The sequence below is a fragment of the Triticum dicoccoides genome, chromosome 3A (genome assembly GCF_002162155.2).
Source record: "Triticum dicoccoides isolate Atlit2015 ecotype Zavitan chromosome 3A, WEW_v2.0, whole genome shotgun sequence".
Lineage (NCBI taxonomy): Eukaryota > Viridiplantae > Streptophyta > Magnoliopsida > Poales > Poaceae > Triticum > Triticum dicoccoides.
Window position 1 is genome coordinate 448,995,431 of NC_041384.1, and position 15,693 is coordinate 449,011,123.

Below are 15,693 nucleotides of genomic sequence, written 5' to 3' on the forward strand. Positions count from 1 at the left end.
TCCGAGCGCGATGAGGGGCCTATTTACAAAAAATCATGGAACGTTCGTATTCATCTAGCGTGTGGAAATCGAAGCGGCAACAGGAAGAGGCCATAAAGACGAAACATAGAGGTCCGAACCGGACTGTCGTTGGTCTAAAGTATAATGAAGAACCCGCCTTGCAAAGCCGAAGACATAAGCCAGATACTATGTCATCATTGAAGGCAAGTCCGGGGGCTACTGAGGGAGACCTGGATTTGGGGGTCCTCAGGTGTCCGGCCTATCCAAGCATGGGTCGGGCTGATGGGTCATGAAGATAGACCGGTAGATTGTTCCCCGTGTTCGGATAGGACTCCTGGATGCGTGGAGGTCAAGATTGGAGACCGGATGTATTGTTTCCTTCCCTTGTAAACCGCCTTTGTACCCCTCTGGTGTATATATAAACTAGAGGGTTTAGTCCATAGGGGAGATCAGAATTTATATAAGCTAGACATCTAGGGTTCTAGCCATTACGATCTCGAGGTAGATCGACTCTTGTAACCCCTACTCATCAAATACAATCAAGCAGGACATAGGGTTTTACCTCCACTAAGAGGGCTTGAACCAGGGTAAACATCGTGTTCCCTGTGTCCCTTGTTACCTTCGATCCTCAGATGCACAGTTCGGGACCCCCTACCCGAGATCGGCCGGTTTTGACACCGACATCAGGTCCCGCCAGCCCTACAGCAACTCGGAGCGCGTCCCTGTTCAGCCTGGTCAGCTTGGCAATGGTGTTGATGTCGTTGTCAGTGAGGGGCTCGTCGAACCTGCGGATGAGGGCCTTAGCTGCCCTAACCGTCATCTTTTCCTTAGGCCCTAGCCCCTTCACCATACGGAGCATGGCGCACTAGGCCACAAGGGTTGCATTGTTCTGCGCGGCCTGGCACGCACTCTGGCATGGCGGCGGCACCGATGTCGCATGGGACTTGGGAGGGGCAGAACAGCGCTTAGACGGCGGTGGGGGCAGCAGTGCCGATGGGGGGTTGGTGAAGAGGCGGCGAGGCGCAGCACCAGAGTCTTCGATCTCCAGCTGACAGACTTGTTCGGTCACTTCTCCAAGATGCACCACCACAATGGATGCAGCAGTGGGCGTGCGGCAACTGAAGCTCGTCGGGTTTGGCCCGGAGAGGGTGGGGCCGAAGATGTCCGGGATCGCCACAACAGCGTCATCCTCTATTGCTTTGGCTTTATCGGAGAAGTCGAGCGGGGCTGCCAGTGTAGCCTCTAAGGAGCATGTCATCTGCGCGCGCCTGCCCCTTGGCATTGATTGGCCTCTTGGCGTTGGAGAAGAACTGCTCGAAGTTGTCACCATGTGCATCGGGGGCGAGTTGGGCAGGTGGTGAACGGGTCACCGTGTTGCGTTCGTTGGCGCCGCCCTTCTTTCGTCCATGGCGCGCACCCTAACGCCTATACCCCTTGGAGCTGCTGGAGCGGTGTCGCGTCGGAGGGGAGCGACTTCGGTTGGGGCTCTCCTTGGAGGTTGCCTCGCCCTGCTCGTGGTGAGCACGGCCACGGCCCAAGAGCATATCCTTCTAGGATCTCCTTTCGGCGCCATCATTGTCGTGGTCATGCATGGGGCCGTCGAGGGGCATTTCCCGGCAGCCTGTGACCGCCACCAGGGTGCGGGACTGCCGCCTATGCCGCTCTTCGCGCTGGCCATCTTCGACGTGCAAGGTCCAGGTCCCCGGATGGATGCGCGGCAGCGCGTCGTCGCCGAAGCCAAAGGATAGCAGGTCGCTCTGTGCCAAGTGGGAGGAGTGTAGTGATCTTTGTAAGTGCATCTAGTGCCCCTTAGTGATTTTGGTGTATTGAAGACTTATCAGTTAAGGGTCTAATGAGTTTGTGAGTGTACACAGGTCTATAAGTCTATGAGGAGTTTGATATTTACAATGAAAGTCGCCCCCTAAAAATGAATGTCTTCAGTTGAAGACTTTGGTTTTCTTGAAGACTTTGAAAGTGAGGAAATTGGTGTGACCATGTGATGTCCCTTGAAGCTACATCGGTATTTCCCCAAAGAGAAAGGGATGATGCAGCATAGCGGCGGTAGGTATTTCCCTCAGGTATGAAACCAAGGCTATCAAACCAGTAGGAGAACGAAGCAACACAACGTAAGCAGCCCCTGCACACAGATAACAAATCCTTGCAACCCGACGTGTTAAAGGGGTTGTCAATCCCTTTTGGGTAATGGTGCCAGAAATTGGTGCGTTGACGGGAGAAAGTTGTAAAAGATTGGATAAATAGATCGCAAATAAAATAAATTGCAGCAAGGTATTTTTGGGTTTTTGGTTTAGTAGATCTGAAAATAAAAGCAAATAAAAATAGATTGCAAAGGCAAATATATGAGAAAGAAGACCCGGGGCCCGTAGATTTCACTAGTGGCTTCTCTCGAGAAAAATAGCAAATGGTGGGTAAACAAATTACTGTTGGACAATTGATAGAACTTCAAATAATTATGACGATATCCAGGCAATGATCATTATATAGGCATCACGTCCAAGATTAGTAGACTGACTCCTGCGTGCATCTACTACTATTACTCCACACATCGACCACTATCTAGCATGCATCTAGTGTATTAAGTTCGTGGAGAAACGGAGTAATGCAATAAGAATGATGACATGATGTAAACAAGATCTATCTATGTAGAGATAGACCCCATCATTTTATCCTTGTAGCAACAATACATACGTGTCGTTTCCCTTTCTATCACTGGGATCAAGCACCGTAAGATCGAACCCACTACAAAGCACCTCTTCCCATTGCAAGATAAATAGATCAAGTTAGCCAAACAAAACCCAAATATCGGAGAAGAAATATGAGGCTATAAGCAATCATGCATATAAGAGATCAAAGAAACTCAAATAACTTTCATGGATATAAAAACATAGACCTGATCATGAACTCAAAGTTCATCGATCCCAACAAACACACCGCAAAAGAGTTACATCATATAGATCTCCAAGAGACCATTGTATTGAGAACCAAGAGAGAGAGAGAGATGAAGCCATCTAGCTACTAACTACGGACCCGAAGGTCTACAAAGAACTACTCGCGCATCATCGAAGAGGCACCAATGGAGGTGGTGAACCTCATCCGAGATGGTGTCTAGATTGGATCTGGTGGTTCTGGACTCCGCGGTGGCTGGATGAATATTTTGTCGACTCCCCTATGGTTCTGGGATTTTTGGGGTATTTATAGAGCAAAGAGGCGGTCTGGGGGGCACCTGAGGTGGGCACAACCCACCAGGGCGCGCCTCGGCCTCCTGGCGCACCCTGGTGGGTTGTGCCCCCCTTGAGGCACCCCCCGGGTGCAGCTAGTGCCTGGTGTGTTCCTTTTGGGCCATAAAAAATCATCGTAAAGTTTCGTGGCATTTGGACTCCGTCTGATATTGATTTTCTGCGATGTAAAAAACATGGAAAAAACAGGAACTGGCACTTGGCACTATGTCAATAGGTTAGTACCAAAAAATGATATAAAATGATTATAAAACATCCAAGATTGATAATATAACAGCATGGAACAAAAAAATTATAGATACATTCGAGACGTATCAGCATCCCCAAGATTAACTCCTGCTCGTCCTCGAGTAGGTAAGTGATAAAAAGAGAATTTTTGATGTGGAATGCTGCCTACCATGTCATATCATATTCTTTTCTTTATAGCATGGACAGTTGGACTTTTAGTTCTTCAAAGCAATAGTCTAGTTTTGACATGATAATTTAGATACTCAAGCATATCAACAAGCAACCATGTCTTTCAAAATATCAACGCTAAAATAAGTTATCCCTAGCCCATCATGCTCAAACATTGATCCATTCATGAAACACACTCGAATATTAGCTACACTCAATACTTAAGTATGATCATATTTCCTCCTAGTTGGTGCGTTTACAAGAGAAGATTGAAAGCACAAGTCCTCCCTGGGTAGTTTTGGTAATTAATGTCAACATATCTCTTGTTGGACTAATACTTTTATCTAGTATATTTCAGATGAGTTCAAAATGGAGTGGCTTGGACAAGAGGATGTGGAACCCCCTTCTAGATGCTAAGGAGAGAAGATTGGATAAATTTCAAAAGCTCAAGACTCTACATTTTCATTTTAGTGATCCAAGATCACATTGAGTCCATAGGAAAGCCAATACTATTAAAAGGGGATGAGGTGTTGCTTAATGGCTTGCTTGCTCAAAGTGCTTAGTGATATGCTCCAAATCCCTCAACCACTTTCTCATATCCACATATGTCACAAACCAAAAGACAAACTCGGCCCCACCAAAATGTTCTATCCAACACCATTGAGTTCACTTGACATAGCCACTGCAAGTAACCCTAGTAAATTCGGTCGCACCGATGGGATTCTGGTCTCATTGAGATGGGCTTGCAAACTCTCTGTTACCTGTTGCAATTATTTTGGTCCCACCGAGATAAGCAATCGGTACCACCGAGTCTGTCTGGCAAACTCTCTGTTTTGCTCATTACCAAAATCGGTCCCACCGAGTTTGTGTAATCGGTCAAACCCAGATGAGGTTTTACCCTAACCCTAGCACATCGGTCCCACCGAGTTGATCATATCGGTCCCACCGAAATGCCTAACGTTCACATTTTGAACTGAATCGGTCTGATCGAGTTTTCTGATTCGGTCCCACCGAGTTTGGTGAATTGTGTGTAACGGTTAGATTTTGTGTGGAGGCTATATATACCCTCTACCCTTCCTTCATTAGTAAGGAGAGCCATTAGAACGTGCCTACACTTCCAGCATTCATTTCCTGAGAGAGAACCACCTACTCATGTGTTGAGACCAAGATATTCCATTCCAACCATATGAATCTTGATCTCTAGCCTTACCCAAGTTGCTTTCCACTCAAATCATCTTCCCACCAAATCCAAATCTATGAGAGAGAGTAGAGTGTTGGGGAGACTGTCATTTGAAGCACAAGAGCAAGGAGTTCATCATCAACACACCATCTATTACCTTTTGGAGAGTGGTGTCTCCTAGATTAGTTAGGTGTCACTTGGGATCCTCCGACAAGACTGTGGACTTGAGCCAAGGAGTTTGTACGGGCAAGGAGATCACCTACTTCATGAAGATCTACCCTAGTGAGGCAAGTCCTTCGTTGTCGTGGAATTGTCACGACAGATGTCCTAATGTGAGGACTTAGTTGTGGAGCCATCGCGACGAGGTTAGCTTAAAGGGGTTAATCAGGACAAAGGACACGAGGAGTTTATACTGGTTCGGCCCCTTGCGGTGAAGGTAAAAGCCTAATCCAGTTGAGGTGGTATTGCTAGGGTTTCGATGAATGGGGAGCGAATATGCTTAACCTGGCTCTCGATCTGTTGTTTCTTGTCCTAAGCTGCCGCTGGGTCATCCCCTTATATACACGGGTTGACGCCCTGCGGCCTACAGAGTCCCGGCCGGCTCATAAAACGTATCCGGCTTGGTGACCTTTCTTACATACCTTACAATACAAGTTTACATACATGGCGGTTTATATCTGTGGGCCTTAAGCTGCCTTCGGGTTTGGGCCCTCTACTAAGCCTATCTATGAACCGCCATTGTTAATACGCTCTTGGGCTTCATAGAGATGAATCGCCATAGGGATGACCCGGCCCCTCCTGGGCGGGTCATACCTAATAGTCATATCCCCAACATTAGGCCCCAGGTTGATTTGAACTTGTTCGTGTCAATCTTCAACACTTAGAAAAATCCTTCCTCCTCTTACTATGAAATATTGTAACCCGCCATGACGTCGTGTCCAAAAGTCGCGAGAACCCACCATGACGTCATCTATGATTAATGCCACATAGAATCCAAATCTTAAGAAATCTCTTTCTTTACTGACCCTCCGAAAATCGAGGCGCCCGTGCCGTCACATATCCATTTTACCGTTCCTTGATTCTCGTGCCTGTCGTTCGTGCTTCCAAGCCTATAAATAGGACCACAGAGTCTCCTTTCATTCTTCTCCTTTTCCTTCTCGCTTTCTTCCTCCTCGCGACGCACCAACCTGTATGAACCCTGCTGCCGTCGACCTTCGTCTCCGACCTCAACTCCGGTCGCTGCATCACCCTGAACGGACCAGAAACCCGCGGCGCCACTCTGCTGTCCTATCAGCATCAGTAAGCCCTCTTTCTTTTATCATAGATCTATCATTAGGTTTCATCGGTGTTCGTCGCCGCCCTTCTTTCTCCTTGTTTAGATCCATGGATTAGATCCGAAAACCACATAAATCTTGTGTGGTAGTAGTTTTAGCACCTGTTTCTGGTACTAGAATATATCCTCATCGCGACATATCTTCCTCTAAGGCACCTCTGCTTTTCCACTGTCGCCTCTGTAGGCTTCAAATTTATTCCCTTTTCTGAACAGCAGTAGATCCAAATTTATAGCCCCAATCTGTGGAACCTGTTTGTTCTAATACTTAGCAAATTTTACTCTTGGTAGATCTTGAATGTCTTCAATTATGGCGGCTTATTCTACCAGCTTGTCGTTACTTCATATATCATTAGCCCTTGCTTAAGCCGCCATTCTGAACATGCACTGCAATTGTCAACTTGTAATCCCATCAACTAACTTGAGCCGGCAAATTATTTCCTGTCTTTAGGTTATCCTTTCACCATGCCGCCAAAGACAATTACGACCTGTAACTGGGTTCCTTCCACCGTCACCGAGAGCACGTTGAAGGATTTTGTCACCGTTGGATTTTTGCCAGAGAAAAGTGTCATGCATTACCGTGCTCCTGACCCGGGCGAAGAGAGACCTCAGCCAAAGGACGGTGAAGTTATTGTCTTTACTGATCATATGAACCGGGGCTTCTCGCCGCCCGACTCTAAGTTCTTTGGGGATGTCTTGCGCTTCTTCAAGCTCCATCCGCAAGACATTGGACCCAATTCCATATCAAACATCTGTAACTTTCAAGTTTTCTGTGAGGTATACCTTCAAGAAGAGCCTAGCGTTGAGCTTTTCAGGGAGTACTTCTACCTAAACCGACAAAATGAGTTCACAAACGGTCCCAGCTTGGAACTTGGTGGAATTTCAATTCAACGCAGAAGAGATGCCATTTCCCCTCAAGCAGCTCTACTGAGTCACCCCAAGGACTGGAACCAAACATGGTTCTACTGTAAAGATATCTCGTCGTCTGATGAGAATCCATTGCCGGGTTATCGTGCTGAACGTCTCGACTCAAGTTGTCAACTTCATGATAAACTTACCACCGCCGAACGCAAGAAACTTGTCCCTACAATCATAAGAGTACAAGCCTTGCTAGGAAACGGTTTAACCAGAGTCGATTTAATCCGTTGTTGGGTCGCATGGCGGATCATACCCTTAAGCCGCCGATCCGGCTTAGTGTGTACTTATACCGGAGGAACAGACGATCCCTTACGCCACAACTCTATGCGTCTGACTAAAGAGGGCGTCATTAAAATGGCAACAACGCTTGTAAATAGCAAATTTGAAGACTGCATCAAAGTGGGCTTGAATCCTTTCTACAAGCTTAACCCGCCACCAGATGTAAGTCTCTTGATTTCTTTTACCTTACTTCATCACCCAAACATTGCGTGAACTCAACTGTGTTATTCTTCCGCAAGCTAAATCTGACTTCTGGAAGGCCAAATATGACCATGAGGGTGCCAAAAAGGCTAGGGCTGCCGCGAAAGCCGCCCAAAATACCATCAGGAGGTCTAGGAAGAAACCAAGCGCCTCTGATCTGCTTAAGCTGGACGAAACCTCTGAGTCGGAGGTAGCCCTTGACTCTCTTGGCTTGTTTTTTAACCACCTTATTGACACTAACTATTGCCAGGATGACACGGGAGCCAGCCAAGCAGTCGAAGAAGAGGTAATTATTATTTCCTCTGACTCACAACCTTTACCAAGGCAGAAACTTCGGCGGGTAATCCGGAAAGTAAGGTTTTCACACCCCTTTGCTTATTTAGATCCTCATTTCCTCTTAAAGCGACAACAACATGAGAGCCGCCGCCAGACTCGGACTAGTGGAGGTGAAGATTTATCCTCCGGTTTACCAAACACCCCTCGGAAACGCCAAAATGAGGTTCTTTTTAACCTTAACTCTTTTATTTATCGACGGGTTTTCTTTTGTTAACCACTCAATTCTTTTGATTCCATTTTTGCAGGAGATTTCCAGTTCTTCCTCTGGCAATTCATCGCAGACTCAACTGCCGGCTTTCAAGACTGCCCCTGGGTAAGAACAATTATCTCTCTTCTGTACCTTTGTATTTTCATCATTATGCCAACTTGTCCAAATTCCTTTTTAGCGGTCAAGCAAAGCCCAACAAGAAAGCGAAGGTGACCAAACCGGCCGAGGATCCGAAAGCCGCTGAACCAGACCAGCCAACCTTTGTACCAGAACACCCTGGACAACCAGAAGATCCTGCTCCCAATGCTCAACCTGAGATACCTGAGTCATATGTTGATGGAACCACTATTGATCCGTCAACTACTGAACCGTCAAGCTCAGTTAACCCCCCAGAAACCATGATGACGTTTTAATCACTGGCACCGGATTTACTGAATCGGGGAATCCAACTGTACTAGCGAGACATTCTGCCAAACAAGAAGTCATGGAAAGACGGAAAGTGAGGTTCGATGTCTCCCACTATGCTCAATTGAGTAATAGTGAAGTACTATCTGGTTATCTCAGTCAAGTACACTCCAGCCGTGACTTAGAAATTAAGATGGTCAAACAGATGCACCAGAAGTACGAGGTATGTTCTCCAGCTTATATAAGTTATATATCCTGCCAGCCCCCGAGTCTTCTGATTATGATAAGATTGAATAATCTGTAGACTTAAAAAATTTACAAGCCTCTATCCTAGACTCCCTCCAAGTCTGGTTTACAACTAAACCGGATGTTGATAGTATCACAATTTTGCATGTATAGTCCCCAAGGGCTGGTTTAATCAGTATGAATGAGCCGGTCCTATTGTTCACTGTAAAAGAACAGAACTGAACTGTATAGCCCCCATGAGTCGGTTGAGACTATTGATAGCTCACCCGGCTCATCTTTAGGAAGAGACAAGCAATATGCATTAGCCCCCAAGTGCCAAGTGTTGTTGCTTGCAAAGCACTTGGGACTTTAGAAAAGCCATTTCCATTGAAAAATTAAGTTGACAGACATTAGCCCACAAGTAACAAGTGTTGTTGCTTGCAAAGCACTTGGGACTTATATTGTTGTGATCCACCATGAAACTTTACAAACTTGTGTTGTATGCAGGCTGCTACCACTGAATTGGAAACTCAACTGAATGAGGCCAAGACCCCGCTGGCGGCTCAGGAAACTGAGACCAAAAAGGCTGAATCAAAATTCCAGTTTAGTGTGTCTGAAGCAGAAAAACTGAAGACCAGCTTTACTGCGGATAAATAGGCTTGGGCTAAGGAAAAGATTGCCCTGATACAGCATGCTGAGAAGGCAGAGGCGGCTCTTGAGGAAGCTACCACTGAACTCACCGGTTTAAAACACCGTGTGTCTCAGATGGTTTCTTCTATCTTCGGTAAGTGCCCTTGTTATTTATCCAGAGTAAGTATTTGTCGTCATAATGTAAGCTGCCACTTAACCAATCTTTGAACTTTTTTAGGTCCCAGGAGCAGCAACCTTAGCCAAGACACACTGGTGAAGCTCAAGGTGGTTTATACTCTCGTTGAGCAATTATACACTAGAGCTCAGCGGACTCTCGCTACTATCTCCCCAACGAATCAAGGACCAAATCTGTTAAGTGATGTTTTGAAAAAACTATCCATCTTACCCACCAGGTTTCAAGAAATCAAATGGTCTTGTGCTAGAACCAGAGCTGTAACAGCCTTGAGCCGTGCCAAAGCATGGGTACCCAAACTAGACCTGGCAGATGTAGCTAGTGGGTATCCTAGTCTGAAGGAAGATGGAACCTCTTTTGACCAGCAAGACTTTGCCGCCTGTGTCAAAGAGATTCGTCCGCGTGCAACAATCACCGCTGAAGAGACCAATCTCACCAAGTACCAGCTAGCTTACAATGCAGATAATCAGAAGATGCAGACTCCTTCTATAAAGTGATGGATTTAATTCCGCCGATTCGTAAGCACACTTTCGCCCCTGATATTGACCCGTTTGATCTGATTGACAATGAAGCTGAATTCGTTGCCTTGCTGGCTTTGGCCGGTCCAAACCCAACTTCCAGACGGTGGAGGAGGAAGACGAACCGGCAAGGGATGAATTGCAACCTTCAAACCAGCCAGGCCAAGATTCATGAACCGAGGCCGGTTTATCATCTGCTTTCTACAAGACTTAAAAAACAATTATCCTTTTGGGCACCAAACGCCTTGTAATAGGCTAGCTTTAAACTCTTATTCTGCTATGCCATCATGCATATTTTGCTGTGCATGGCATTGTTCATCTGCCATGTTAAGATATGCCATGTATGCTTTATGATATTAGCAATTTTGAATCTGTTCCTACATACAACAGGTGAAAAGTGTCCTGGCGGTTTACCGCCGGACGGGTTATAATGCCCGATATAAACCATAGGAAACTATCACAGTTTATAACCAAGGCTGAACTAAATGATAACCATATATGATTGAAAGTATGTCATACCTATGATATTTGATCACGTTGTTGGTTTACCAAGCCAGTGCGGTAAGGGTGATAACCCAAATTTCGAGCACTGGTAATTATCAGAGATTGCCGGTTTATAAACAAAGTCGGACCGGGTTAATAAGCACCAGATATTATCTTATCTCAAACTGGCGACTTATAGTCAAAAGCCATGTCGGGTTAATAAACACCGGATAGTATCTCATCTCATACTGGCGACTTATAGTCAAAACCAGGCCGGGTTAATAAACACCAGTGAATTATAATCACAAAGCTTTATAAGCCTCATCAAATAAACCTCGAAAAGAAAGAATCTATCGAATAAAAAACAAACGAAAAATGAGGCTTTTCATGGGCTGCCAGGCTGGAAATCGAGTGCTTTCACGGGCCGCACAACCACTGAGTTAATCCTATATACAAACCTTATAAGATGGACCTCACATAACCAATCATCATTTTAACTTTGACAAGTTCAGTGTCTGCATAAGATTGATTTGTCAAACGTTCGGCGGGTCATTCCAGGATTACCTGGGCGGAGTGGCTTACTTAAAAAGGCAGGATAACCCAGGGTTTTAGGTGAATACACCTGGCTTCCAAGCCTGGCTTTTAAGCCTATTACAAGGGTTATACAAACTCTTTGTTCTTTAGAACAAAAGAGCCCCCAAGCAATATTTTGAGCTGTGCTCACCTATGTTTGAGTTATGCTTTTGCAGCAGACTCTCTTTGGTCCCTTTAACTTGGATAAAAGCCCCCAAGCTTTTTTTGTGGCTAATAAGCCGGATCAAAGGGTAATCATAACTTCGCTCTATAAAGCAAAATCCCCCAAGTGACCAAAAACTCAGTATTTAAAAGAAAAGGCGACAAAGGCCCTGCTTTAGCAGGGATGTCGGTTTATTATGTTGATCATAATATATACATTGTCAAAAATATGTACATTAGAAGAGCCAGTGGCTCAAGTGTAGTAAGGCCGAAGATGAGCAATATTCCACGGCCGGCGGGTCTCTTCCTCCGATGTCCGTGAGTCCTTGTGGTCTCGAACATCGATAAGGCAATATGACATGTTGTTCAGATTCTTACTGACCACAAAGGGTCCTTCCCAAGGTGGGGATAACTTGTGCATATCAGTCTGATCCTGGATAAGCCGGAGCACCAGATCGCCTTATTGGAAAGTTATGGTTTTAACCCAACGACTGTGATAACGGCGCAGATCTTGCTGGTAAATCGCCGAACGAGCCGACGCAATGTCACGCTCCTCATCCAATAGGTCAAGTGCTTCATGACGTGCTTTTTCATTGTCATCTTCAACATAAGCCGCCACACGAGGTGAGTCATGACGGATGTCACTAGGGAGAACCGCCTCTGCTCCGTAAACCATGAAGAAAGGTGTGTATCCCGTAGATCTGTTAGGGGTGGTATTAATGCTCCATAACACGGAAGGTAACTCCTCCACCCAACAACTCGGCGTCCTCAGCAGGGGAACCATAAGTCGAGGCTTGATGCCTTTCAAGATCTCTTGATTGGCTCTCTCAGCTTGACCATTAGATTGGGGGTGAGCCACTGACGATACATCAAGTCGGATATGCTCACATTGACAAAATTCTTCCATAGCACCCTTAGAGAGATTAGTGCCATTGCATGTTATGATGTTGTGTGGAAAGCCAAAACGGAAGATTACCTTCTTCATGAATTGAACCGTCGTTGCTGCATCACACTTACTGACTGGCTCTGCCACTACCCACTGAGTGAACTTATCAACCGCCACCAAAAGGTGGGTCTTCTTATCCTTGGATCTTTTGAAAAGTCCAACCATATCAAGCCCCCAAACTACAAACGGCCAAGTAATTGGAATTATCCTCAATTATTGAGCCGGCACATTAAGTTTTGTCATCTTTGGTTCGAGATCCATAAGATGCCCTCATGATTTATTCATAAGGTGGCTTAATTCTAGTTCTAGGAAAGTGTTCCATACCCTTCCTCAAAGGAAATTAGAACTTAATGTTGCCTTCTTTCATATCAATCACGGCACCGATAGTGCGTAAAAACGATCTACCAAGAATAATTGGACAAGACGGATTGCAGTCAATATCAAGAACGATAAAATCTATGGGCACATAATTCCTATTTGCAAGAATAATAACATCATTAATTCTTCCCATAGGATTTTTAATAGTACAATCCGCCCAGTGCAAATTCAGAGAACACGATTCAATATCGGTAAGACCAAGCACATCACATAAAGATTTCGAAATTGTAGAAACACTAGAACCCAAGTCACACAAAGCAAAACACTCATGATTTTTAATCTTGACTTTGATGGTAGGTTCCCATTCATCATGTAATTTTCTAGGAATTGAAACTTCTAATTTCAATTTTTCTTCAAAGGCTTTCATCATAGCATCAACAATATGTTTAGTAAAAGCTTTATTTTGTTCATAAGCATGGGGTGAATTTATCATGGATTGCAACAAAGAAATACAATCAATCAAAAAGCAACTATCATAATTAAAGTCTTTGTAATCCAAAAGAGTGGGTACATCACTAGCTAAAGTTTTGACCTCTCCAAACCCACTTTCATCAATTTTATCAACAAGATTTTCACCCTCCAAAATATTGGACGCCTTCTACCTAAATTTGACTCTTCTCCAGTCCCTTTTTCATCAATCTTAACTTTATTAAACAAAGTATCAATAGAAGAACCACCAATCGTTTTAAGTTTTTCATCACTTTTGCGAAAGAAATCACTAGAAAATGCTTTTTCTAAAAATTCTCTTTTAGCTTGAAGCATAGCGGTTCTTTTCTTACTTTCATCCATAGAAACATAAAGAGCTTTAATCAATTCGTCTAATTTAGGCACAAAAATTTTCATCTTGAGATTTTCCACATCATGAGCAATTCTATAAAAACTTCTAGACAAATCATCAATCTTACTCAACTTTTCTTCTATGGAAGTGTTGAAAACTTTTTGAGTGTTGATAAATTCTTCAATATTATTCTCAAGATCAGAGGTGTTCCTATTATTATTATAAGATTGATTTCCATAGAATTACCACAATTATTATAGGAATTACTAGGAAAAGGCCTATGATTAAAATTACCTCTATAAGCATTGTTGTTGAAATTATTTCGAGAGATAAAATTCACATCTATGCCATCACTATTTTGCTCAATCAAAGTAGACAAAGGCATATTATTAAGATCAATAGGAGCACTTCTACTAGCAACCAATTGCACAAGAGCATCAATTTTTTCCCTCAAAGAAGAAAATTTCAACCGAATTAACTTTTTTACTAGTAGGAGCCCTTTCGGTATGCCATTGCGAATAATTTGCCATAATATTATCAAGAAATTTGGTGGCTTCATCCAAAGTAATTTCCATAAAAGTACCACCCGCGGCGGAATCTAAAAGATTACGAGAAACAAAATTCAAACCCGCATAAAAAAATTGTATGATCATCCAAAGATTTAATCCATGAGTTGGGCAATTCCTTAGCATCATTTTCATCCTTTCCCAAGATTGTGCAACATGCTCATGTTCAAGTTGTATGAAATTCATGATCTGGGTTCTAAGGGAAATAATTTTTGCTGGAGGAAAATACTTAGTGATAAAAGCATCTTTGCACTTATTCCAAGAATCAATACTATTGCGAGGCAAAGAAGAGAACCAATTTTTTGCAGAATTGTGCAAAGAAAACGGAAATAATTTCATCTTGACCACATCATTGTCCACATCTTTTTTATTTTGCATATCGCATAATTCCACGAAGGTATTAAGATGGGACGCGGCATCCTCATTCGGAGTACTGGGAAATTGGTCTTTCATAATAAGATTTAGCAAAGCAGTATTAATATCATAAGTCTCCGCACTAGTGGCGGGAGGAGCAAGCGGAGTGCCAATAAAATCATTGTTGTTGGTATTTGAGAAATCACATAACTTGGTGTTCTCTTGAGTCATGATGACTACACAACAAGATTGCACTCAAAAACAGATCCGGCAAGAAAAAGGCGATCAGAAAAGAGAGGTGAATAAAACGGCAAATTTTTGTGAAGTGGGGGAGAGGAAAACGAGAGGAAAATGGCAAATGATGTAAATTGCGAGGAGATCAGATTTTTGATTAGGAACCTGGTATATGTTGAAGATCCTCCCCGGCAACGACGCCAGAAATGGCAAGCGGCCGGGAGACTATCTTGACTTGATCTTCGCTGGCAACGGCGCTAGAAATTCCTTTTGATGTCGCTTGAAGCTACGTTGGTATTTTCCTAAAGAGGAAGGGATGATGCAGCATAGCGGCGGTAGGTATTTTCCTCGGATATGAAACCGAGGTTATCGAACTAGTAGGAGAACCAAGCAACACAATGTAAACAGCCCCTGCACACAAATAACAAATCCTCGCGACCCGACATGTTAAAGGGGTTGTCAATCTCTTTCGGGTAATGGTGCCACAAATTGGTGTGTTAATGGAAGAAAGTTGTAAAAGATTGGATAAATAGATCGCAAATAAAATAAATTGCAGCAAGTTTTTTGGGGGGTTTTGGTTTAGTAGATCTGAAAATAAAAGCAAATAAAAATAGATTGCAAAGGCAAATATATGAGAAAGAAGACCCGGGGGCCGTAGGTTTCACTAGTGGCTTCTCTCGAGAAAAATAGCAAACGGTGGGTGCACAAATTACTGTTGGGCAATTGATAGAACTTCAAATAATTATGACGACAACCAGGCAATGATCATTATATAGGCATCACGTCCAAGATTAGTAGACCGACTCCTGCGTGCATCTACTACTATTACTCCACACATTGACCACTATCCAGCATGCATCTAGTGCATTAAGTTCATGGAGAAACGGAGTAATGCAATAAGAATGATGACATGATGTACACAAGATCTATCTATGTAGAGATAGACCCCATCGTTTTATCCTTAGTAGCAATGATACATACGTGTCGTTTCCCTTTCTGTCACTGGGATCAAGCACCGTAAGATCGAACCCACTACAAAGCACCTCTTCCCATTGCAAGATAGATAGATCAAGTTGGCCAAACAAAACCCAAATATCAGAGAAGAAATACGAGGCTATAATCAATCATGCATATAAGAGATCAAAG